Consider the following 27,001-nt stretch of genomic DNA (forward strand, 5'->3'; position numbering starts at 1 on the left):
TTTTAAAGCGTTGAGGTCATGTTGGGGGTATAGTTATCAGGGATTCAATAATGACACATCCATCCATCTCTTTTGGAGCATCACACAAAGTAAGGCTTTTTGCTCACACAGTAGCCAGAGAAGGTAAGGAGTGTTGTCCAGAGTTAGCTGACACTGGGGAATGTCCTTGTGCCAGTACTTTGGTAATCTCACGGATGTCACTGCAGCAGCTAATGGGATTATAATGACCACGCATCATAATCTTCCATGCTTCCAGAACAGATATGATGCCACCTAGACCGCTTCAAAGACATGTTCCTGGAAAAAGACTACATTTATGTTTGCTTAATCCAACACTCCTTTGCCAAGAGCTTTCGCATCTTTGCTGATATAGGTGCTTGACAACTTTGTGGTTACAATGGTGTTAGAACATTTCATGTTTAGCCAGTCAAAAAGATTTTTCCAATCCTTATACTCAGTGTATATTCAAAATTATATGGGAACCCAGACCATATGGAATAGTGATTAAGCCCAGCTTTGATGCAGCAGGGGTAGGGCAGGTCCATGTCTTCACTGAATTGCTATTTCCCGGTTCCTTATTATAAACTGCTAGGGAACATGCTCTGTGCCCAGTCAGTGTTGGCATCTTCATGAGCACTCAGAACTGCACCTTAAAAAGGATGGTTGAATTGATGTATTTTGGTGACATATATTCCCAAGAAAAGAACTTCTAACTTTTATTACCAAATATCCCTCAGCCACTGTTTTGTTCCATCTCTGGAACCAGCCTCAAGGCAGATTAAAGTAACAATATAACATGAGGTAGGTGAAGAAGCTGGAGAGAAAAAGATTTGCCCTAGGGTCACAGCAGGAGCCTAGGGTCAGAAGTAGAATTTTGGGGTCAGTAATTGAATTCAACTAGTCACCAAGTCCCTTGTTCCTTTGAATGCTTTAGAACCATCCTGAAGAGTTGTGCTCCCTTTTCTCTTTCGTTTATGCAACTTTTGAACCTGGTTATGTCATTAATTTCAGAAACATTTTTTGAAGACCTAATATAAGCACAGCGTATGGAAAGTAGTTTACATAGTACACAGCTTTGGGTGTATATGTTATATAAGTTGGGCACAACCGAATTGAAACCTCAGCTCTGCTTCTTACTAATTCATTACTTTAGGCAAGAGAATTGGCCTCTCTGTGCCTCAGTTTTAGTTTTTTCATCTGAAAAGTGAGAATAGCAATATTATATATTTCTCAGGCTTGTTGTAGGTAACCTATTGAGACTATCATTATTTTTATTACTGTAATATGTGTTAGACCCCACGAATGATATAAAAACACTCAACTATTTAATATCAATCCCAGGGGAATAGACACTCTATGAACTAAAAGGAATTAAAGACCAAATGAGGCAGTATGTGCTGTATAAATTCAGAGAGGTGAAAGTCAGTGAGGGATAGGGTGATCAAAAAAAATAGGTTTCATGGAGAAGAAAGGGCTTCAGTTTTGTTATAGCGAAGAACACACCATGAGCACAAGCAAGGAGATTTAGTTGAGAAAAGTATGCTTGGAGTATGTGAGAGTGGATGGAGTGAGGAATACCTTTGCAGCCAAGCTGGGGAGGGATTAACTATGCAACCAGTATTTATTTAGTGACTATTAAGTTTCCAGGCATTTTTGCCTTGATGATGCAATCATAAGCAAGGCATGGTCCATCCCTGTTTATAGTCTTGTAGAAATAAACAAAGATTGGCCAAATGAGAAAAACAAAAGTTATTTATTCTAAGCTCACAAGGGAATCAGCCCCTGTCATCTGCATCTTGGCAGAAACACAAAGGCAAGCAGAGGAGCAGGAAAGTTTTATAGGGAAAAAAATGAAAGGCTTTAGGTATGCCCTGACTGGAGGCTGTTGGCATGGGAAGCTGTAGGTAAGAGAACTGGAAGTGGGCGTCCTACGTGATTGGTTAGGGGGCACATTTGGTTTTTTTCTGGTTGGTCCCAATTTGAAAGGAGGAACAAAAATTAGGTAATCTGTCATTTATCAATCAAGTCCTGGCCAATTGGGGTCAATTGTTAGCTTCCTGGGTTGTTCCAAGAGATAGCAATCTAGCTTACTGCAAATCTGGCTTACAGCAGGTTGGCTGCCTGGATTGTTTATTGCAGATAAGGGGGCTGGTTTGCTGGGCAGGTTGCTGCAGGTTGTGAGTCAGAGTTCTATTTTTATACATGGTCTGGCCATTGTCCATTTGTATATTCAATTTCTCAGTCTAGTGGAGAAGAAGACTAAACATGTTGTGGGGGATGGGAGCAAAGCAAAAGAGATTACAGCATTACAGGGCCAGTGAGAGTGGGCTGGGAAAATCTACTTTGAATAAAGCAGTTGGAAGTCCTCTCTGAGGAGGTGACAACCATGCAAAGACCTTAAAGGTGAGAAGGAGATAGCCATTTGAGGAGGAGAGGGAAGAACATTTCGGGCCAAGGGGCAGAGAAATAATCTGAGCCATAAAAAGCATGGCAGGTCCAAAGGAATGACAGGTCGGTGCAACTGGACAGGAGTAAGCAAGGAGAGGGGGAGTGACATGAGGTTTGAGAAGTAGTGAAGATTCAAGTCAGACAGAACTTTGGAGAAAAGATTCCATGGAATCCAGGAGCTTAAGCAAAGAGAATATTCAGGAACCTTGTTGTAGTAGTCCAGGTGAAAGATGGTGGTAGTGACCTGGATTAAGGTCATGGTCAGTTCCTTGAGACATCTTGAAGAAAGGACAAAGAGCACCTGCTGATGGCCTGAGTATGGAGGAATGGGGATGGGGATAAAGGGAGGAAACAAAGATAATTCCTAAGTTATTGGTTTGAGCAACTGAGTAAATGACTGTGGCATTTACTGAGATGAGAATACGAGACAGAGAGGAAAATAGGCTATTGGGGAAAAGGGAAATTAAGTTTATCTTAGATATTATGAAGAGCATTAGTGTAACAAAAGCCATCTGAAGACAAGAGCAGGATACATTCAAAAACCAGAGACCTCTGGGATGAGCCCATGTTGACAGTTCACACTTTATTTAATTGACAAAATAGACACTCAGATAAAGAACAGGCAAGAAACATAAGAGCTACAGAAGTGAAAGCTGGAGATAAACTTTAGTTTGGAATTCCTGGCCCCAAAGTTACTGGTCAGTTCAGTTTTAAAAAAATGACAACAAAAAAGTAGAATTGCTTGACATTGTGGGGCCCAATTACCTGGGCTATTGGCTGCACTTGAAGTGCCTCTTGGTGATACAGTCATGCAAGGCATTTTCCATTCCTGCTTACAGTCTAGTGGAAATGAAGAAAAGTGTCAGTTTCAGGTCAGCTACTAGCCACTTAAGAGTGAAAACTGTCTGTCAGCTGTTGACCTTGATTTCTATTTCATGGAGTAAACAAAAACAATCCGAAGAGAATTTCCAGATTCCCACAACAACATCTACTAACTGTTGTGCCCTCCCTGTCATTACGATTGGAGAATTGTCCATGCTCCAATCTGAAGGCAATACCTCCACTCTAGATCCCATCCTTTCTCACCAGTTCAGGGACATTTTTCCAGTAATTCTCTTCTCTCATTCTTGGATAATTTCCACCAGCAATCAAACTCTCTGCTCTTGCTTCCATTATCAAAATAAATTGCAAAAACAAATTTGTTAACTACTTCACTCTGCCTTTGACTTCCCCCACCAGCAAATATCTCATTTCACAGCTCTCATTTTCAGCAAACTCCTTGAGAGAATTGTCTCTTGGATGTCTACAATTTCTCTCCTACCATTGTCTTTAATTTTTCTTTGCTCAGGTATGGAGGTATAATTAACGTACAGTAAAATTCACCATTTTAAAATATACATTTCTACACATTTTGAAAATGTATTGATCATGTAGCCACCACTACAATCAAAATATAACACATACTCATCACCTCAAAAAGCAACTTGGACTTACATACCAAAAGTCTGAGTTTTCAAGCTTTTTACTCAGTCTACCAGGTGACAATCAGGAAAAAATGATGGCAATATGTCACTTGCTCTTTTCTCCCATAGTGAAGAAATTCAGTTGCGTTCTGCCAGCCTTCTGTCAGTTATATTTTCATTTCTTAAGAACTACAGGTGGCTCATGCCTGTAATCCTAGCACTCTGGGAGGCCGAGGTGGGCAGATTGTTTGAGCTCAGGAGTTCAAGACCAGCCTGAGCAAGAGCAAGACCCCGTCTCTACTAAAAATAGAAAGAAATTATATGGACAGCTAAATATATATATAAAAAATTAGCTGGGCATGGTGGTGCATGCCTGTAGTCCCAGCTACTCGGAAGGCTGAGGCAGGAGGATGGCTTGAGCCCAGGAGTTTGAGATTGCTGTGAGCTAGGCTGACGCCACAGCACTCACTCTAGCCCGGACAACAGAGTGAGACTCTGTCTCAGAAAAAAGAAAAAAAGAAAAGAACTAACATAGTAGGGATCAGAGTATAGGAAAGGGAAATAACGTGGTCTCTGCTTACTACTTTAATCCAAAGACAGAAGTGGATATGTCCCTGAGAAGCCTGTTTCATTTTGGAAATGATTCAACTTTGTTTTAGGGAAAATCTAAAGTTCATTAACAGATTTAGAAATGAACAAGGAAAACAAAATTTAAATGGCAGTTGTTGCCCTGAATCCTATTCAGAGCACCATTTTGACAGCATGACTGATTCTTCCCCGTTTGGTAAAGGATCATCTATAACACTGAAGAAATAATTTTGAATGCAAATCTATTTAGGCAATATATAGCAATGGAACTAAAACCCATTTACTATCCAGTTACCGTGTTTAGGGGCATACTAAGCATATCTCTAGACCCTGTCCGGCAGGGAAATTTGAGAAAACTCTAGTCCCTTCTATTAACAGTTGGCTATGAATGTTATCATGAAGGGGAAAGGTTTGTTTTTAAGGCCATTTCCTCATTAAGTAAACTGGACCACACCTGTGGGGTCAAAATATGGAAGGATCAAAGCACCAAGGCTAAAGACAAGCCAGTTGTGACACCTGCTATATAAACAAAGAGAGCAATATAGTGCTCCCTTGTCATATCTTTCTACACAGCACTGGTTCCAATCCACCCAGTGATCCCAGCCCTTGATTTCCCCAAAGTCAGTATTCCGATTGGTATACCCTGGTCATTATTGGATTCAGCTTTCTGGATCCGTTAATTTGCTGTATATGTACTTTATACTAAATGTGATTAATTGCAAAAAATAATCTCTTCAAGAAAGCTTCATAACAAAATACCAGATTCCTTATTAACAAGAAAAGGGGATCAGGTTTAACAGCCAAAATAGAAGACAAGAAGTCTGTCGGAACATATATAGATGGCATGAGATAGCTCTTATCTCAGCCCCCTGTGTTGAACGGGAGTCACTGGCAAAGCCCCAAGGAGTAAGAGCTGTAAATACCAGTCACATGGGAAACAAGAATGTCCCTTTCCCATTTAGTCATCCTCTGAGCTCTCAGCAGACCTTTCATCTGTAGCCACTTTCCAATTTGTGCGTTTGTTCTCTCCTGTATTTCATTGTTATTAGTAGCTATAGGGATATGGACTTTTTTATCTCTCTTTTTCCTTTTGGTTTTCTTAATATCTCTTTCCTCACTTTCCTCAGAACTGCTGGATGCTGAATCATCTGACTGGGAAGTGTCACTTTCTGCCTCTAAGAATAAAGCAAATTTTTTGAGAGACTTTTTCCTGGATTTTTTTCTTGTGCTTATGTGGTTGTTTCCTTTTCCTGGTACTAGAAGCCCCATTTTCTTCTGAGAATTTGCTTGAAGAATCTGCTGTTATATCCATGGCTTTCTTTTTGCTTTTCTTATGTTTTTTTTTTTTTTTTTTGTGTGTGTGTGTGTGTGTGTGGGTGTGTGTGTGTGTTTGTGAGACGCCTTTTCGTATGCTTTTTTAAAATGGGATTTCTTTGACTTCTTGTGTTTGTGGGATTCATGGGTAGGTAATTTCAACTGGGGAAATTTTTTTTCCATTGGTAAAATCTTGCTGATCACTGCTGTCTGTTTCAAATTCTTCAGAGTATAACCCTTTATAACCACTGTGACCCCCATCTGTCTGGCATATTAGCTTCATAATCATTTAACTTCTTTTTCCAGGATTTAGCCTTAAGAAAATCAACTTCCAGTGTCCCAGAAATGTCATTCTTTGGCCTCCTACCATCTCTTTGGGTGCCTTCATCAAAACCATCACTATGCATCCCGCTTGAACTGCTGGGTATCATTTTCCTTTCAGTCCCATGGTAAGCGTCTTCCACCTGTTTCTCCAGTTCTCTTATTCTCGACATATTTGATTCCTCCTGAATCTTACTGTGAGCATCTGTGTGCTGGATGACATTCCCCAGGAGGACTTTCCCCAGTGGGACCTGGGACATTCTTCAATCATGTGATGCAGCCTTGCCTGGTGTGCAGAGGAGGGAGGCTGGGAGAACAAGCAAAGAGCTGGTTTAGATGATGTATTTTCTCTTAAGAGATCTATGGTAGTTTGTATTATTTGAAGAATTTTTTCATTTCATCTAATTTCTCAAATTTATTGGCACCAATGAGTTCATAATATTACCTTATTATCCTATTAATGTCTTTAGGATATGTTGTGATATCCTCTCTTTCATTTCTCTCTCTCTCTCCCCCGGGCCCCCATTTATTAATTTTTACTGACATTTTGAAAGAATCAACTTTTGGTTTCATTGGTTTTCCTCTACCTTTTTTTGTTTTCAATTTCTTTGATTTCTGCTTTTCACTTTTTTCTTTCTTTCCTTTTATCTGCATTTGGTTTAACTTGCTCTTTCTCTACTTTCTTGAGGTATATCTTATAACAACGATTGGAAACATTTTTTCCTTGTGTAAGCATTTGATGTTATAAATTTCTCATTGAGCATTGCTTTAGCTTCATATTACAGATTTTTGTATATATATTAGTTTTTAGTTTCTTCCATTCAAAACATTCTAATTTCTCTTGTGATTATTTTAATTCAACCCATAAGTATTTTAGAAGTGTATTATTAATATTTAATTTACAAATGTTAGGATACTTTCTGGATATCACTCTGTTAATGATTTCTAGCATAATTCCACTGTGGTTGAAGAATACATTTTGTGCAATTTCAATGTTTTTACATTTGTCATGATTTCTTTCATACTCTGGAATATGAATTATTGGTGAATATTCTATGTATATTTGAAAAGAATGTATATTCCACTGTTGTTTAGGGGAATGTTCCATAAATCTTTATTTAATCAATTTGTTGTTCAACTCTTTGATATCTTTGCTAATATTTTTGTCTGCTTGTTCTATCAATTGCTGCGAGAGGGGTGTTGAAGTACCCAAATATAATTGTATATTTGTCTATTTTTCCTTTAGGTTCTATTTTTTTTTTCTCCATGTATTTTGAAGCTCTACTATTAGGTATGTAAACATTTAGAATTTTATGTCTTCTTGATTACTTTGTCATTATGTAACATCCCTTTTTATCTCTATGATATTCCCTATTCCAAAATCTACTTTTTCTGACATTTATCTGTACCCTCTAGCTTTCTTTTCATTAGTGTTTGCATAATATATTTTTTACTACTCCTTTGTCTTTATATGTAAAGTCAGAGTCTTATGAATAATATATAGTTGAGTCTTTCTTTTCTACCCAATCTGATAACTCTGCCTATTAATTGTAGTATTTAGGTTATTTACATTTAATGTAATCTTTCCATGTGATTGGACTAAAATCTACCATCTTGCTGGGTTTTTTTTTTTTCTATTTGTGACATCTGTTCTTTCTTTCTTTTTTCTGCCTTCCTTAAGACTGACTGTTTTCCATGATTCTATTTTCTCTCTTTTATTGACATATTAGTTATACCTCTATTTTGGGTTAAAAAAATGTGGTTTCTCCAGTTATTTTACAGCCTCTATCTGATAGTTGCAACGTCTGGGTGCGGTTCAACTTATTGTTATCATCTGACAATGAGTCATCTTACTCTTGATTTTTGATTGAATGCTGGGCATTGTATGTTACGAAAGAATAGATACTAAGATGATTAGTATTTGCACCTAAAAATGGACACTCCTTCTTTTCTGTCACTTAATGTAGGGAGGTTGAGCTGAGGTCAATATTGTCAGTAATTAATTAACCATGCAGTCCAGAGGACAGTGGGATGACATTTCCAGTATTAAAAGAAAAAAAAATGCTAACCCGAAAGTCTATGTCTAGAAAAACTCTCCTTCAAAAATGAAGGAGATCCCAGACAAGCAAAAACTGAGGGATTTCATCATCACTAGACCAGACTTCCAAGAAATGCTCAAGGGAGTCCTACATCTAGAAGCAAAAAGATGATAATCACTGTCATGAAAACACATGAAAGTATAAAACTTTATAGAGCAGATACATAAAGATGAAAGAAAAAAGAATCAAACCTATCATTACAGAAAACCACCAAACTTCAGTGATAAATAATAAGAGAAGAAGAAAGGAAAAAGGATATACAAAATAACCAGAAAACATTAAATTCCCCACTTAAAAGATATAGACTGGCTAAATGGAAAAAACAAAAACAAACAAACAAACAAACAAAAAGACCCAATTATATACTGCCCACAAGAAACTCACTTCACCTGTAAAGACACATATAGACTGAAAGTGAAGGAATGAAGATAATCCACATAAATGGATAGCATAAGCAAGCAGGAGTAGCTATGCTTATAAAAGACAAAATAAACTTTAAGTCAAAAGCCATAAAAGAGGTAAAAAAGGTTAAATAATGACAAAAGGATCAATTCAGCAAGAGGATGTAATAATTGTAGATATATGTTTACCCAACACCAGAGCATCTAGGTATATAAAGCGAATAGTATTAGATCTAAAGGGGGATACCCTGGCTAGATTTAGATCTCCTTTAAAACCAAAGCCTGGGGCCCTGACATTTGAGATGGCACAGCTAAATGGAGACAGAATTCTCATAGACGTGTCTCCTACCCACAGCTTTGGCTCAGCCTCTTATGAGACACCTGCGTGAATACACACATTGGGAGCATGATGCTTTGATGGATTTGGTAGGACCTCATTTGAGAGGACCCCATTTATAACTAACTGTTTATGTGCTTGGGGTCATCCAAGAACAGAAGGTGACCCACTATATAGGGAGCCCAACATGTGGGGGTCCACCCTTTCGATGATTGGTAGTTTCATTCAGATGCCTAGGCTTGTACTGGTAGATACAAGCCCATGGGCTGGGTAGAGGCTTGTCTTACCTGGAGGAAAGAAAGGAGCATCTGAGGTTACCAGAATCCTTCTGGAGGATCTCACTCTGAGATGGGCTCCTACCAGGAGCTGACAGGGCCTTCACTGAGTTCCTGCACATGTACAGAAACAAGCCTCAGAGGACGATGGACTGATGGGCATCAAGAGTCCAAGGGAAGAGGCCAAGCAAATGGAGAATAAATGCTGGTGATGCAGGCCATGGACAGACAGTACAGAGACAGCGTGACAGCTCAATAGCTCAAGGTATCACTGTTTTTGGCTACTCCATAGCAGTGCCCATTGAGGGAATCTTTGCTTCCCACCATCTACACCTGGGTCTGCTACACAATGTCCTGTGGTCACCCATAAACTTCTTCAAGTGGACCCCCAGTGGGAACCTGGCGGAACTGTTTCTCCAGAAAGCTGGACATTGGTGGACTCAATGATCCTACTGGTCATCAAAATGTTCATAGGCTCCTTTCCTCCATACAGAGAGATAATAGACCTTCCTTTAAGCGGAAGTAACCCAGCAAGTGAGCAAAGCCATACATCTCGGATGGAAATTGCATGAAACCCACCTAAAGTGGGTAAGGTATCGCCACTTGCCCTCCTCTGGATAAGGGTGGCCCCTAGAAGTAGGCTTAAGTTAAGCCCCTAAGAAACAGTTTATGGGAGACCCTTCCTAACACCCAGGTAAGTATGATAATATAACCATAGGTGAAGAAAACAGAGTAAAGCCATATGTCAAACAGATAAATTAAATTCTAACCACTATGCATGAGCTTGCCTCTTTCAGGTCTCCGCCCCAGTCAGAAGGAGAGATGTGGAAAGGACCCTATGAAGTGCCTCTAACAATGCACACCTAATTGAAATTGTCAGGAGTAAAACCTTGGGTCCATCAAACCAGAGTAAAGAGGTGTCCCGTGGAAGAAGAGAACCCAAGTCCCCAATGGATGGGTTAGCCTTTAGGTGATCTAAAGTATTTAAGAAAATGGGAAAAATGAAAATGATGATATTTTCACTACTCTTTCTTTGGTTATTTGTCTTGTCTATAGGATAGAGGGACAACTCCTTAGTGAGGATTTCCCTGGGCTATCACCTCTTCTGATTTGTCTCGCTGCTGGGTTTGTTAACCTAAACCTTGTTTGGTGCAAGTATTTCTGTACATGATTTCTGAATTTGCAGAAGCTGGTTTCTCGGATCACCTACAGGGTACAACTAATAGCTCCGCACTCAGAGGTCCCATGTTTCTTTCTTACCCAGCCCTGTATCAGACATTGTGTGCAAGGTGACAGGAAGGGCTCACAGTTCTATTGGTGTCTTAGATACCGAGCGGGGTAAAAATCTCTGTTATTAGGTATCCTCCATCTTGCCTTGTCAATCTTCACAGTTGTAGTTCTTGCTTATGCCCTTTTTCATCTTGTAAAGGGCATCTTCATGCATTCTTTGTTTTTATAAATCTACTGCCAAAACTTTGTAATGATATAAATAAGTATAAACCTTCCATGTAAAACATCACCCCAATTCAGCTGGAAGTAGCTTGATGACTATGTCACTCCTCCTCTCATAGATATGGAAGTGGGGAATATGTAACAGAGAACATGGCCCTGAAAAGGGGTAAAAATGGTTTCTGTCTCTTCAAAACCCCCTCGCCCTTTTTGAGAACTAAAACCTACATTTCGTTGCCTCAAGCCAGTGGTCAAGAGGAGCAGGGCAGTGTCCTTTGTTTTTTGTGACAGAGGAGATGGCTTGGGGGAATTGCCTGGGCAGAGGTCACAAGATTGTCTTACCCAGAGATGGGGTCGATCAGCCATCAATTACAGTTAAACAGCAAGAGCCTGAAGCTGAAAACCCTCTCTTTAAAAGTTCTGCATTTCTCTTTGAAATAGGACTGTGTACTTTAAGATGCGAGTCTGCCATACTCCTCATTTGCCAGCAAATTAATAAATTCCCTTTTCCTTCTCCTCAAACCACTTGTCCTCGTTCTTCTGATGTGGCCTTGGGGACAAGTGCTGAACTTTCAATAACACCCCCATTCCCCACTCCAATGTTGGAGACCTGACTATCATAATACTTAATAAGTTATAAGTTATAGAGATAATAGAATCACCTCATGGAGAATGGAGAAAAACAATCTCTCATATCCAACAAGCTTAGCATTGTTGCTGTTAGTATTTTAATATAATTTTTTGTAGTCTTCTACTCCATATATATAATATTTAATGTTTCATGGGGGCTTAGCATATGGCATATGTTAACTTATTTAATTTTTACAACAACTCTTTCAGCCAGATGCTGTAATTATCCCAATTTTAAAGGTGAGAAAACGTAAACACAGACAGGGTTAGTGGCTTTCCCGCGGTCACATACTTGGTCAGAGCTAGAATTTCAATCTATGTTTTCAGCTTCCAGTATGTGTTGTACATTTAACCACTATCCTACCAAACAAACGATTTTACATTCTGGCATGGTAAAGTCATAAATACTTTTCCATGTAGAAACCTATTCATAAGCATTAATTTTAATGTCTATCAAGTCACTATATCATGGTTTCCTTAATCACTTCCCCTACTCTTGGACACTCATGTTATTTTTAAATTTTCACTTTCATAAACAAGGTGAGATAAATATCTTTGTACACAAAAACTTTTCTGTGGTTAGGATTATTTCCCAGAAATGCAGATACAAAGTTAAAGGCAAGAACATGTACTTGGCTTTGGACCTTATCACTGGGTGGTTTTCCAAACTGGCTCACTTTCTGTCGGTAGCCAGCATCTTCCTGACCCAGCCCTGGATGTTCTGATCCAGTAGGTGCTGGGTGGCTTCCAGGAAGCTCTGTTTTTACCAACTCTCCTGATTCTGATGCTGGTCAATTTGGAGAATGACTGACCTATCCGAGTGCTTTCCCTTTTTTCCCCCCAACAAATGTTCATTTATTTATTTATAGATACATTCTAGAATCTTATATGTGTTAACCCGTTGCCATCATTTGCAGGAACAAATCAATGGTAGTACCTCTAATTAAATAGGTATTACTACAAACCCTAATTCATTCAACACATTCAATAAATACATATGAGGTGATGGACACACGAGTGTATAAGACAAAGTCCCCATTTTCTTGGCACTTACAGATCATATGTAAGAAAACAAGTAAAAAAAATGATTTCAGAGAGTGATCTATGCTAAATCACCAGAATGGAAAAATGTAACCAAGAGTGGTTTCGGAGCATGGGGCATGGGAGGGCTAGTTTATACAGGATGGTCAGAGGAGGTGACATTGTTTAAAAAAGATGGTCTGATCTGCCAGAAAGTGTTCCAGGCAGAAGAAACTGCAAACTTGAAATGTTTGAGCAACAGGAAAAAAAAAATCATCCTGGGTGGAGTGTAGCTAGTGAATGCAAGAGTGCAGAGGAATTTGGAGAAGGAGACAAGGTCAAATGATATAAGGCTTGTGGCCTTGGTAAGGAGTGACTGTGGTTACATTTGGGATGCCACTGGTGGGCTTTAAGCAGAGCAATGACATGCTGTGATACATATTTTTAAAAGCCCACTCCAGCCTTTGTGTGTAGAAGGAGGTGGAGAGAGGCAGGGGAGCAATTGAAAGACTCAGCAAACCCCTGAATCCCAGGCAAGAGGTGGGATTTGTTTGGCCTAGTGCCATGGGAACAGGGACGCAGAGAAGTGAAGAGATTCCAGCTGTATCTGGAGGCAGGGGGATGGGGAGACTCCGCAGAAGAACTAGTATCTCATGTGGTTTGAACCAAGAGCAGAAACTAAAGGTAATCCCCCTGCTGAATGAATCAAAGCTGAGGGTCTTGGATTCTAGTCCTAGATGTCTTGTCACCCACGATGTGACCTTGCACAAGTCACTTTATCACTCCTGGCCTACTGTTCCATGTTAGGCAATTTCCAGTTCTAATATTTTCCTGTCCACATTTTAATGTAATATTATCTACATCCCTTCCTTTTTTCCAACAACTGTTTATTTATTTATTTGAGACAGAGTCTCACTTTGTCACCCAGACTATAGTGCAGTGGCACAATCATAGCTCACTGCAACCTCCAACTCCTGGGCTCAAGTGATCCTCCTGCCTCAGCCTCCCGAGTAGCTGGGACTACAGATGCATACCACCACACCCAGCTAATTTTTTATTTTTTGTAGAGACAAGTTCTCGCTATGTAGCTCAGTATGGTCTCAAACTCCTGACCTCAAGGGATCCTCCCACCTTGACCTCCCAAAGTGCTGGGATTATAGATGTCAGCCACCACACCTGGCCAACAAATGTTTATTGAATGCCTACTAAGTGCCATCACTGTATGAGCGGGTGAACCAGCTAGACACTAAACCTCCTCTTTAAGCAACAGCTTGGGAAAGGTGACTGATATTAAACAAATAATTGTACAAGTAATGATTGAAATTGCTATTGGGATAAGAACTGCTAGGGAGACCCCCAGGAATAAAATCACAGGGGACTTAGCCTTGGAAGTTATAGGAAGGCTTCTCTGAAGAAGTGTTCCAGCGGTGGCAATGGTGAGGGCACAGTCTTTGTAAGACAAATTGAAAACCTCTTGGGCCACATTTCATGAGCTTTGGCTCCACCTGCATCAGTTACTTTCTGAATTAGTTGCATGAGAGACTGAAGTGACTCTACCTCAGATCTGCCACAAGGGCCACGTGGTTCTGGGTACATTCTCTTCTGAGGTCAGCTAGTGCTCTTTGACAAAGCCAAGTATTGTTCCTAGAATTGAATGTCAGAGGAGGCACATTATATGATCATGTCATGATACCCCAGAGTGGAGAAGGCACTTGGCAACACAGCAGCCAACTCAGTCCCTTTCTCTGCCTCCAGCCCAGGCTTCTGGGACAAAACAGCAATCGCCACATGTCCTAGCATCAGATTTGGCCTATCCCCTGGGAAAATAGGCACACTCCTCATTTATCAATTTTGAGGATTATGTCAGGCATGAGTCTCTTCCATTCAGGATAGTGAAAAGTGTTGGAAGTTGATCTGGTCATGTTGAAAGTGACAATTGCACCCAGATAAGAATTATCAAGCACTAATCACTCTGGCCATTCCATCTACTCCTCCCAACCTTCAACACCAACTGTCACAGGAAGACACAGGCACAGGATCTCCACTAGGCAAGAGTTTTCAGGACCTTGGGGCTGATGTCCTGTCTGCCTCCTTAGCAGCAGGAGCCAGAGAGGGATCGCGCTGTTTTCTTCCTCTTTGAAGGCTCGTAGACAAACTCACTGTGGGTGGGATCACCCACTGGCCGGATCCAAGGTGCTAGCCCGCCTGGCCACACTGCAGAAGGAGAAGAAACACCACTTTGTTTGGTGCTTGAGAGCATCAGAGGAAAACAACTGAGCTTGGTGTCCAGGGCCCTCCCCCAGTGTATCAAGGACAGCCACAGCCCATCGGGAGGGTGTCCTGTTGGCCAACTGGTTTTCTAATCAGAAATGCTGTGGTCATTTTAAAAACTACCTTTATGGAGTATTTCCATAACATTAAACCAGAGTCCATGCCCACTCCCTCCCCCCGTAGCAAGGCATCGTGGTGCCATGGTCAGGTGAACAGATTCTGTAGCCAGATGTTTGGTTCCAATTGTAAACCTTGTGACTTCAGGTAACCCGCCTCTCAGCTTTACTTCCCACCTCTTTATATGGAACCGAGAAGAGCACACCTGTCATAGGTTTGTAATAAACAATAATAATAATAATGAGCTGGTGCAGGTAATTGGCTCAGTCATTGATATCGCAGCATTACTAGATATCCAGGAATCTGTTCCCTGCTGCTGCTGCTGCTGCTACCGATTGAAGGGTGGTCTGGTCACCAGCTACTGAGCACAAGTGGCCACATGACCAGTGGAAAGAGCTGCAGATAGGAGGCAAATCTGCCACCAGTTCTCTCCATGTCCATGGGCAAGTCACTCGATCTGAAAATCCAGGGTCTGAAAATGAAAAGAGCTAAATAAAATGGGCTCTAAGATCCTGATTAGCACATTTTCATTTTCAGCGGGGCTCCCATTAGTCGCTGCTCTGAGTTAGTGGTGTGCTTTCGGGGCTTCCATCTCCCCCTCAGCATTCTCGCCCCCTCAACCCTTCCCACTGTGTTCTCCCAGCAGCCCCTGGTAGGAGCAACCTCCTGCTTGTGGCTGCTGCGTACGGATGTGAGTGCTGTGGCCCACCCCGGAGACCATCTTCCCAACCCACCTTATCCTATTCCAAGTTCACCATCCCTCTGCTTCTCCTCCTCCATCCAAGTAAGTATTAGGGGCACAGAGAAGGTGCCACAATGCCTGGACTCCCAGTGTGAGGAGCCTTGCTTGGAACTGAACTTGCCAAGCAAAGGCTGTTGCTCCTCGGGCCTCCAAAGAGGCCAAAACAGAAGAAGCAGGAGGCCCCCAATGGCTGTGTGGTTTCCAGTAAACTAATTCTTCTGTGTCTTTCCCCTCCCCTCAGCCCCAGCTACTCCCAAAGCCTGACTTGCCCCTACCTTACCAAGCCATTATGCAAAAAGGCCCTCGGGCCATAAAACCGTGTTTCAGCTAAGAAGTCACCAAAGGTAGCATTCAGCCCGCGACTCCCACTGAGGGAATTCATCTGAAGCTTTAAGCCCAGTTCGGTTTTGTGCTCAGCTTTGGAGTTTCTCTTCCAGTGAGTGAACAAAGCCCGTTTAGAAAGCAAAACCTGCCCACCAGTCCCCGGAGTCTAGGCCCAACTGCTATATTTATGCAGCCCAGAGGGAAGACTGTCCGCTGCCTGACTCAATGGGCCCATTATGCATGGCTCATTCCACAGTAGAACACTGTGTCTTTGACGGCCTGGCAGCAACTGGTCCTACCTGTTTTAGAGTCGGTACATTCTGTTTGCTGGAGGGACGAAGGAGAGTGGCACACACCATCGTCTCCTCTCGTCACAGCAAATGCCATTTGGGGTTAATGATTACCGCGTACAGTGCTACTGTAGCCAAACTGCACACACAAAGCGCCCTTCCCATGCAGCCTGGCAGGCATCACATAAAGGGGATTATTGTGTGCGATGGGTTAAAGAGTGAGAGGGGCCTCTGGGTGCCAAGTGTGGCCTCATAGCTCATATGCTCAGGAGCGGGAAAGGTTGGGACACTGTGCACATATCTTCTCATTTTATAAGACAATCTATTTACATTCACTATTGACACTGGGGTACTGTTACTGACGCCGGAATTTGTGTCATTCAATAAAATACCCTATCAGCCTAACCTGACATTACAGAACATCAACTAGATCCCACAAAAAAAAAAAAAAAAAAGTTCCTAACTCAGGACAGAACTGGTTCTTTTGAGGCCAGAATGATCCTACTTCTCCCAGGGAGTCGTGTGGGCCTGTCTACAGACCGACAGTTGGAGGTGTTTCTAACCACCTGAAAGACTGAAGTTGATGGCTATCAGGCCTGAACCAGCCTTTTCTGTCTGCCAGAGACAAAGCAAGAATGTTCCCCTCCTTAGGTCTCAATTTACAGGCTTTTCACATCGATAATTAAGCAAGGTTTGCCACCTGCACTCCTATTTAATGTTTAGGGGTTCCTCCCAAGACAGTCCTGACATTGCCTTTAATCGGCCCAGCTGTGACTTCACCTGTTTGCATTGCCACCTCCAGATAGAAGGAATTCTCTAGGGCTAGAAGGCCATGACCTTGGCCATGTTCATGGATCAGTGGAAACCAGTTACATGATTTGGCAGGACCAAGGAGACCCTCTTCTCCTAGGAAAAAAAAAATCTCCCAACGCCTAAAATTCCATCCTTAATGCACCATTATTTTGTGTCAGGCATTGTTCTTTGCTGCAATTCTCACTTAAAGTCTAAGTAACTCTGGGGTGGGTAGAAACATAAGTCTCTAGCACTGAAATATGACTATGTTTATCTGATTGGGAAAGGTGGTATGAAAATCGTGGGTGTTGGAGGTGAGGGCACTGCACCAAAAGTGGGAGAAGGGAGTCCGAGGAGATGGGAAACGAGTTAAGTGCTAAGAAGGAATTGTGGCATCACAGACACAAGGACAGTGTTTTCTGGGTGGCCTGAGTTACAGAATCTTGTTTCTTATGTCCACTTAGTGATCTTCTTGCCTTAGCATGTGAAGAGCCTTCCTGGGAGTGAAACTAAGTCACAGGAGCACAGAACTAAAACTGCCAGAGAGCCATAATCCTAATGGTATCATTCAAACACCTAGATATGACTATACCTGAAGCCAGCATTAACCTCAGACTTTTTAGTTACAGTCAAAACATTGTTTCCCCCTTTTCCTTAAAGTTGTTTTTTGGTTTCTAATGCAACAGAACAAGTTCTTAGTATTAATATTACAACAACACTATCATATAGTTCACAGTGGTGCTAGTCCTGGTAACATCCTTCTCTACCTGATTCTGCCAAGTTCCAGTGAACTTGGCTCAAACCTGGGCCCCAGTGTACCCTTCAGCTAATTGGGGATAATAATGGAGTAGATAGCAGGGGGAAAAAGAGAATTACTGACACAGAAGAACTTTGCTTTCCTTAGAAGAAACACGTTATAGAAGTCCAGAGTCTTACGTTGACTAAGGCAGACTTCACACTTTGGCATTGAGAGTACTCTGGAGTTTTGCCACTCAAAGTGAGATCCTAGCAGTGGACACTACCTAGAACGTGTTAGGACTATAGAACCTCAGCTTTATCCCAGGCCTACAAATCTGAATTTCCACATTCACAAGGTCCTCAAGTGATTTGTATACACATGGGAGGGAGGGAAACACTGTTCAAGAGACACAAGAGTCCAGTGCCCCAGGTACAGTTGTATTTTTTTTATATACTGGGCTACCATGCATAGTCTCAGTTAAATGTAGGTTCTTTGCTTCCAAAAAGTTTGGAAAACACTTATCTACTTCAATCTGTACATTTCACAGGTGGGTAAACTAAGGCTGAGAAAGGATAAATGACTTGGATGAGATCCTCGGCTGCTCAGTGAGAAGCAGTGCTCTGAAAATCTTTGTGACCTTGGGTTAGGCAAAGATTTCTTAGATATGATAACAAAGGCATGATCCATTAAAGAAAAAAATTGATAAATTGGACTATATCAAAATTTAAAACTTCTGCTCTTCAAAAAATACTGTTGAGAAAAGAAAAAATAAGCCACAGATTGGTAGAAAATGTTTTATAGTTTTATTCCCTCAAAATTCAATAATAAGAAACCAAACAACTCAATTGAAAATGGGGAAAAGATTTGAATAGATACTTCACAAGTTATATAGATGGTCAACAGCCACATGAAAAGATTCTCAACATTTTAGTATTTAGGAAATGCAAATTTAAACCAGAGTAAGATGACTGTACATATCTAGGAGGTTGGCAAAAACAAAAAATTGATAATGTGAAGTGCAATAAGGATGCGAAGCACTTAAATGTTCATACGTTGCTGATGGGAATGCAAAAATGGGACAGCCACTTTGGAACTGATTTGGTTCCAAACTTCTTACAAATTTAAACATACACTCATTGTATGACCCAGGAATCCCACCCCTAGATATTTATGCAAGAGAAGTGAAAACTTATGGTGGCATGCAAAAAAAGTTTATATGTGGATATTTGCAAAGCTCTATGCTGAATGAAGGAAGCTAGACTCAAAAGGCTACACACAGTATATGTGTGATTCCATCTATATGACATTGCGGGAAAAGCAAAACGATAGGGACAAAACTCAGATCAGTGGCTGCCAAGGTCAGGGCTGGGGGAGGTGTTTGACCATAAAGGTGTTGTGTGAATTTCCTAGGGCTGCTGTAATAAAGTACCCCAAACTGGGTAGCTTAAACAACAGAAATTTATTGTCTCACAGTCCTGGAGGCCAGAAGTCTGAGATCAAGATGTTGGCAGGGTTGGCTGCTTCTGGCGGCGCGAGGAAAGGATCTGTCCAGGCCTCTCCCTGGGACTTGAAGATGGCTGTCTTCATGCTCTCAAGGTGTCTCCCTGTGTACGTCTGGGTCCAAATTTCCTTTTTTAGATGGATACCAGTCATTTGGGGTTAGGGCCCACCTTAATGACCTCATTTGAATTTGAAGGAGCTCAGGAAAATTCACCCCAGAATATGACTTGTTGGTATACAGAGTATTTTGAATTAAAGGCCCTTAGAGAGCAACAGGCATGGGAAGGAGCTTTCCCTCTATCTGCATAAACCGGGTGGACCCATCAAAAAGAACAATTGACTTCCCCTCCCCTCCCTGCTGTCTCAATATATTACGGGAAAGAAGATCAAGAACAGCAACCAGATCCGGCCCAAATCATTTTAAATGTAATACCTCTCTCTCAGGTGAATTTAATTCCCAAAGAGAATTATTTACAAGTCAATCTATTTCTCCCCATCTAATCATTCTCCCAAGTATCTATCCATCCTCCTAGTGACACTTTATTGCCCCTAAACAGAATTACCTATACTCCTCATCTCTCCCTCCCCTCTAAAATGAGAGCATATAAATTTCTGGGCCCCACTGGGATATTGGGGAATCACTCTGTGATGTGTCCATGCCCATGATAGACAAATCGCTTTCTCTTATTAATCTGCCTTATTGTGAGTTGACCTTTAAGCAAACCTTCCCCTCACCCCCAGCAAACTCAATTACCTTTGTAAAGACCCTATTTCCAAATAAGGTGACATGCTGAGGTGCTGGGGCTTAGGACTTCAACATAGGAATTTTGGAAGGCACAATTTAACCCATAACAGGAACACAAGGGAACTTTTTGGAGCTGGAACTATAGTACTATATTTTAATGATGATGGTGGTCCTATATGTGTATGTATTTGTGAAAAGTCATAAAACTATATATTAAAAGGGTAGATTTTTCTTCTTGTAGCATAATTTTTAAAGCTCTAAAAAATAAAGCAGGTCTCCCAAATTTTTCCTGCAAAGATGTTTACCCTTTCTGATCTATTGCACCGTTCAACTATACAGTACCCTGAAACAGATCACAGTTTCATAGAAAATGCTGTTTTTCTGCTGTACAGATGTATCTATAAACAACATTCCACCAAAGCCTAAAGATTCCACCCCATCAAACGCTACATTTAACGAATTGCTTTTCTGGAGCAGGATGAAGTGACACAAAGTGAGGGCCAGCCGGGAAAATCTGGTTTGGGGCCGGCCAGGCTTAGCGGGCGCTGGGCTCCACCCACTGCAGGTAGAAGCTGCGCATCGCGGCCACAAGCGTCTGTAGTCTCAGCCTGCACCAGAGGCCACTCAGAGGTCACCTGCAGGAGAGGGAGACAGGAGATCAACCAACCTGCCAACTCCACTCACATACACAGGAAAGAACTCAGGAGGTGACCTCATCCTCACGGGAGGGGAGCGGGAGGGTGAACTTGCTCTGCACGCTGCATGTGTGGGTGGGGGTGGACGTGTGGGTTAGACGCTTGCGGACATTGCTTCACGAGAGAGGAAAAGTGTTCAAAGGGGCCAAAGATAACAGACCTCAGAGCCCTCCCGCCTCCCCACCCTCCAGCTTCTCCTGCCTCTGTGCATTCTTATCTGTCTTATCCTGCTACCACCTGACTTCCAGCCATTCCGCAGGTCACTGACCATACACCTGCTCAGGCCAAATATTAATAGAATCGCTTGACCAGTCATGGAAGCAGAAAGATCCAAAGTGCGCGATAGCAGATGCTGATTCCCCGGCCCCCAGCTTTCAGGAAAGCTGTTCTTTCAGCGGGGGGCACCTTCTGAACTTGGTCAGTGGGCACAGGGGTGGCTGGGGCTGGGAACCAAGTGGGGGGCCACTTGGAAAGAATGGAGCGCAGAGCTTATCCTCTCAGGGGGCTTGATCAGAATGTCCCCCAAATGTGGCTGAGCTGGGTTTGGAGAACCATGGAGCCACAGGGCCGCACACCGGGCAAGACGGCCGTGGGCCCTGGGCAGGCTGCCGGCAGCCTCCAAGGCGCTTGACAGCACCACCAGCTCAGTTCTTTCCGGTTATCTGTCAGAAATGACATCACTGTTTTGTTAACCTTCTCAGCCTTTGCATTTTTGTGGACGCTCTGTCTAGCTTCTATCCTGTCTGGCCCTGCTAATCTGTCTTTTTGTGTTTTTATTTCAGGTAACTTTTTTTCTTCATCTCCTCCTCCTAATTTAATTTCCTAAACTGAAACAAAAAAAAAACCTTTCTATTTTCATGGGCTTAGTTTTCTCATCTGTAAAATGAGGGCAGAGGAAGGGTGTTTCTTTCAGTTCTGTACCCAAAGAGCAGATCAGACTCAGGAGGTCGGCGTTTCCAAGTTTTGTTCTTTTTCCTCACACATTTATAAGATTACCATGGACTGTTATGTCTCATGCACATATCTCATTTCGTCTTCACAATGCCCCTGTGAGGTATTATTACTGTAGGTATTAATATTGTAGTATTTGTTCCCTAAGCTGCTGTAGCAAAGCACCCCTAACGGGGTACAGTGACATCTGAGGTTACTGAGGCACAAAATTTAACAGACTTCTCTCTCATGTCACAAGTAGCTGGCAGGCAGGACTTGAATCAGGCATTCTGACCCCAGGGTTCATACTCCTAACTATGACACTGCAACATTTCAAGACCAGTGACACATCTCTTTTGCTGTGTGGCTGCTGGTACATCCTTTGGGCTCTCTGAGTTTAACTTTTCTCCTTTGGCAAACGGAGACAGTTTCACAGTTCTTGTCAGAAATAACAAGCTGCTCTGGGTCAAAGCCACTCAGCCCAAACAGATGTGCACCCCCCACAAGAGCTTTCCTTTTCATCCTTGCCTGTTCTCTTGCCTCTACATTGGCTGCCACTTGGGTAATGACTGTGCTATATTTCTTGGAACATTTGGGAACAGGAGCTAAGTTGTGGAAGACTTATTACATGCCAGGTATTGCACCCAGTACGTTGCGTGTTTTGCCTCATCTGTCTTTGATTTAACCTCACAAGAGCCCTGGGAGGCAAGTGCAACAGTCCCCATTTTACAGATGAAGGTGAGGCTAAAGAGGTTGAGCAACTTGGCCAAGGTCACATAGTGGTGGAGCCAGTGGTCCAAAGGAGGTCTCTCTGACCCCTTCATCACCCACTGTGCTATAGCACCAGGAAAGGTGCCAGGGTGAGGGCAGGGAGAAGCTGCGTGGCTGAGGTTGGAGGTATCTTGTACGCTCTACCCACAAGCAATGACAAGAATCTAAGTCAGGGGAACCTTCACATTTTTTTTTTTAAATCAACCCTCTCATCTTTTTCTCACCATTTGTGCTATTGGTCAATAGCGGACTTCTCCAAATACCCAGATATGAGCGAAGCAACTTTTACCTGAAGTTCTGGATATGCACACCCAAATAGATAAAGATATGGAGAAGAAAATAAACTAGTTGGTGGCCCCTAGCCTATTGTGGTCTAAGTTAAAAACAAGATACTGCTATTTTTTAGATGTCAGGTCTTCACTTTCAGATCCCTACTTAGCATTTTGCATTAGCCTGGGCAAAAAGAAAGTCCTTAATAAATTGTTTAGGATGGCTGAGCTTTTTCTAGCCTTTCCCATTTACCACCAAGGATCTGAGTTACCTACATTCCAGAAAGGGGGAGGCAGAGTCAGAAAATGAACCAAGACCAGCAGCATGGTGGGCTCCACTGTGCTCGAAGACCCATGATGCTCCCAGCACAAGAGTCAAGGACAGAAGGTAGAAAAGTCTAGCATCAATGCCTGGCATCCTTCTATTGCAGGTGCCTCTCTGTTGTCCTGCTGGCTTCTCACCTCCAGGCACTTAGTCACTATTCCCATGGGACCATCTTCACCATCAACTATTTTCTGCTCAGATATTTAGCTGTGCTTCAGCTTACATGAACTAGCTACCTGATAGTATTTGGATTTTAATAGAGGATATTTGGAGACCCAGAAGAATTAATCACCAAATTATAGCCTCTCAAAGGGAAAGGATTGAGCCATCAGCTAATCAAGAGGCTACAGAGTCACAGGTCTCCAGGGGCAGGCAGGTGACTGCACGCGTGTAGCACAGGCTCATGGCAAGAGGCTACGGTGACGATTGTGGCAGATTGGAGAACCGTGCCCCATCTGGGGACATTCAAAATCCAGCTTCTAAAACCACTCTTTAGGAAAGTAACAAACACAAATACAAATCAAAACAAACAAATAAAAACAGCCACACTCTAAGTACAGTGTAGCGTCCTGGCTTAGATCCTGGGACAGAAAAGTGACACAGTGGAACTACCAGTGAAATGTGAATAAAGCCTATAGCTTAGATAATAGTAATGTGCCAATGTTAAATTCTTAGTCTGACAAAGGTACCACACTTGTGTAAGATGCTAATACTAGAGGAAACTGAGTGGTGGGTATGTGGGAAGTTATTGTACTACATTTGCAACTTTTTAATAAATCTAAATTATTCCAAAATAAGCTTATTAAAAAAATAAAAACAGTTACATCTGCAGGTAAGATTATGATAATAGTAGTATCACTTAAACAGTTATGGGGCTTACTATGTCTAAGAGCTTGGTATATATTAATCCATTTACTCCTCACAACAATATCATCAGGTAATATAATTATTCTCCTTTTATTGATGAAAAAACTAAGGCTCAATCAGGTTAAGTGTCTTGCCCAAGGTCACGTAGCTACTAAGTGGTAGAGCCAAGCTTCTAATCCAAGTGCACAGTATTTTTCCTCCATCAGCCCAAGTGAGAGATGTAAAAACACATCAGTCAGAACCAGAAGCTCAACTGGGTGATGACTTGTACCTAATGGGGCAGGGCAAGAGTGAGTCTAGGGAGATGCCTCCTCGGCTGTAAAATTTAAGGAGGCACTGCCACCTCACACCCATTAGGATGGCTACTAAGTTTAAAAAAAAAAACAAAAACAGAAAATAGCAAGTGCTGGCAAAGATGTGCAGAAATTGAATTGGAACATTTACGCACTGTTGGTGGGCTTGTACAACAGTGCAGCCACTATAAAAAAGAGTATGTCAGTTCCTCCAGAAATTAAAAATATAACAACTTTACAATCTAGCAATTCCCTGAATGATTCTGATATGCAGTATTCCCGCACCCCACCAAAGAAAAGAATTAACATGTACTGAAGGAAACTGAGATCCAAAGAGGTTAACTTTTACTTACTGGAGGTCACCACTGGTTAGCAAATGAGTTAATGATGGATTGCCTGGGCGCTCAATGGCCGGGGAAGGGTGCATTTGGGGGCTGGCGGCCGTGGTGTCCCATTCCAGGGCAGTTCTGCCTCAGGGGACCAGTTTGAGGTGCTGCTGAGGGCACCAAGCCTGCACAACCTCCACCAGATCTTTTGGACATTTCACCCACCTTCCAGCTCCAAGCTGATTTTAAAATGTGTTTCAGAACTAACTACCCAGCACCCTGCTGTCCTGTGCCAACTCACTCAGGAAGTTTCAGATGGGGAGGCATTGGAGGGACAAGTCTCTGAAGCAACACCCCAGGTTTAGGCGCTACCATTAACAATGCCAGTGCAGGGGAGTGACAGCTGATTTATTAAATAGAGCCTTTGGCATGTCCTCAGCCCTGCTAAGGTTCATCTGTCCTCCCCTGTCAGCCCTGGGAGCAGAGGTGGATGGGCCACATGTGCTAACCAAGTTGCATTAATGTTGTCTCAGGCTCCGGTTTTATGGAGACTGATTTCTTAATTTTTGGATCCCAATTAGAGTCATGAGATCCTGCCATAGTCCTGTAGGGTCCCACCTCTCTCTGAATGTTCCTGTTTTATTTACCAGGGAGCAGAAAACTCATTTTCTTCTTTCTTGGCCTGCAGGGTCTGACCCTGTCTGCCTTGCAGCGTGCAACACCAGCCCCTCCCCAGGCCTCCTCTGGCTTCAGAATGCTTCTCCTTTCATCTCAACGGGGGGCCATGTTGCCCTGCAGGGGACATTTGACAACGTCTGCAAACATTGGGTTGTCAGGGCTGGAGGTTAGGGGTGGTGCTACTAGCGTCTAGTGGGTGGAGGTCAAGGCTGCAGCTAAGATTCCCTGATGGGGCATGCCATCCAGAGAATTTGGTCACCACCAATTTAAAGTAGGGGTACCCAATTGATAAAAGGACCCCTTTTTATCAGTTAACCCCCACACTTCCACTTCCATTATGGGCATCGTTTCTAAAAAGGTCCTCCCAAGCCGTATTAAGTAATGCATTTATTTTCACCTTTTTGAAAGTTATAAAAGACAGCAACAACTGAGTGATAAACAGCAGGACAGGGAACAAGCAAAATTAATCGTGTTGGAATTCTGATATGATTGCATTTTAGTTAACATGGTGGTTAGAAGTTTGGGTGTAAAGCCTGGTGATCTGGGTTTGGATGCCAGTTCTACTACTTGGTATATGAACTTGAGCAAGCTGGTTAATTTCCCTTACGCCTGTGCTCCCATCTATAAAACAAGGATAACATAACACTTATTTCGTGGGATTAGTTTGAGGATTAAATAAACCAATGTATTTAAAGTACTCAGGACAGTGACTGAGACATAGTAAGCACTCAGTAGATGTTATTCAACATAGTTAGTCTACATGGCCTTTTCCCAGAGAAATGCAGAATTTTGGCATTTGAAACTATTATGGACCCCCTTTTATCAGTTAAAATTAGGCTTAACTGTGAGTGACAAAAAATTCAAAGTAAGGGGTAAAAGTTTATTTCCCTTTCATGGTAGGTGTTGGCAGCTGATAGGGCAACTCTACAGTCTTGAAAAACCAAGAATCCTTCTAGCTTTTTACTCCATGATATTTGACCTAAAGATGCTACTTTATGGTCCAATATAGCTGCTTAAGTCCCAGACTTCATATCTGGGTTCCAAACCAGCTGGAAGGAGGAGCACGTGCCATCTACCTTTAAGAACATCTCCTGAAAGTTGCACACCTCCTTCTGCATCCACGTTATGGGCCACAACCTTAGTCTTATGGCCAAACTTAGCTGTAGGAGAGGCTGGAAAATGTAGTCTTTGTTCTGGGCAGCCACGTATTCAGCTAAAATCTGGAGGAGAATCCATTGCTGAGGAGGGACAGACCAGAGGGGATACTAGAGAACAATTAGCAGTCTCTGCCAAATGTCCTGACTTTGCTGTTAACATCAGAAGGGCAGAAGGCATAGGGCACTGCCAACAATGTTTCACTGATAACCATAATAACATGGAATCCAGAAGGACATCTAGAACTGTTCTTTCCTTTGGCCTAAAACTGATCACTGTGATTCCTCGGAGCTCACCTTTGGCTTGGAACCTGGATTGGATTCTGGCTAAACCACCAGTTGAAAAGCTTCTCCTCTCTTGGCCCCTCAGGGAACCTCTTTCTTCAGGGGGAGGGAAGGCTCTCTAATCACACAGCCCTTGTGGGCCCCAGAACCCCCCAAGTCCTTCTACTTTCTCTTCCCACCCAACATTTTCCCTTCCTTGGCCTTTAGGCTGGCTTCAGTGTCGTGGTCACTTTTCCTGGCTACATATGGAGAGGGCTCAGGATGGCTGTGTGTCGGGAGAGGAGGGGATGAGGCGAACCTGAACCCCAGCCCAACCAGACTTCCGTGAGACAGTCAGATGTGTTCGTGGCATAGGGGCCACTTCTTACAGCCACTCCTGTGACCCAAGACTATCTCAGTGTCTTCTCCATTTTTGAGGTTATTTTTACCAAAGCCCCTCTGATTAGCCTGCCTTGGTGTGTGCCTGCCCCAGAAGGTGGGTTCTCAGTTGTGTCCTAGGACAGGTTCCCCACTGTCCCCTTCATGGACCACGAAGGACTCCTG

At 42.5% G+C, this 27,001-nt stretch overlaps 1 pseudogene; it reads right to left on the reverse strand.

Annotated features, from left to right (window-relative positions):
• Positions 1-5,457: 5,457 nt before the first annotated feature.
• On the reverse strand, positions 5,458-6,394 carry LOC123642585 (annotated as a pseudogene).
• Positions 6,395-27,001: the final 20,607 nt, after the last annotated feature.

This window comes from Lemur catta, chromosome 7 (assembly GCF_020740605.2).
Source record: "Lemur catta isolate mLemCat1 chromosome 7, mLemCat1.pri, whole genome shotgun sequence".
Taxonomy (NCBI): Eukaryota; Metazoa; Chordata; class Mammalia; order Primates; family Lemuridae; genus Lemur; species Lemur catta.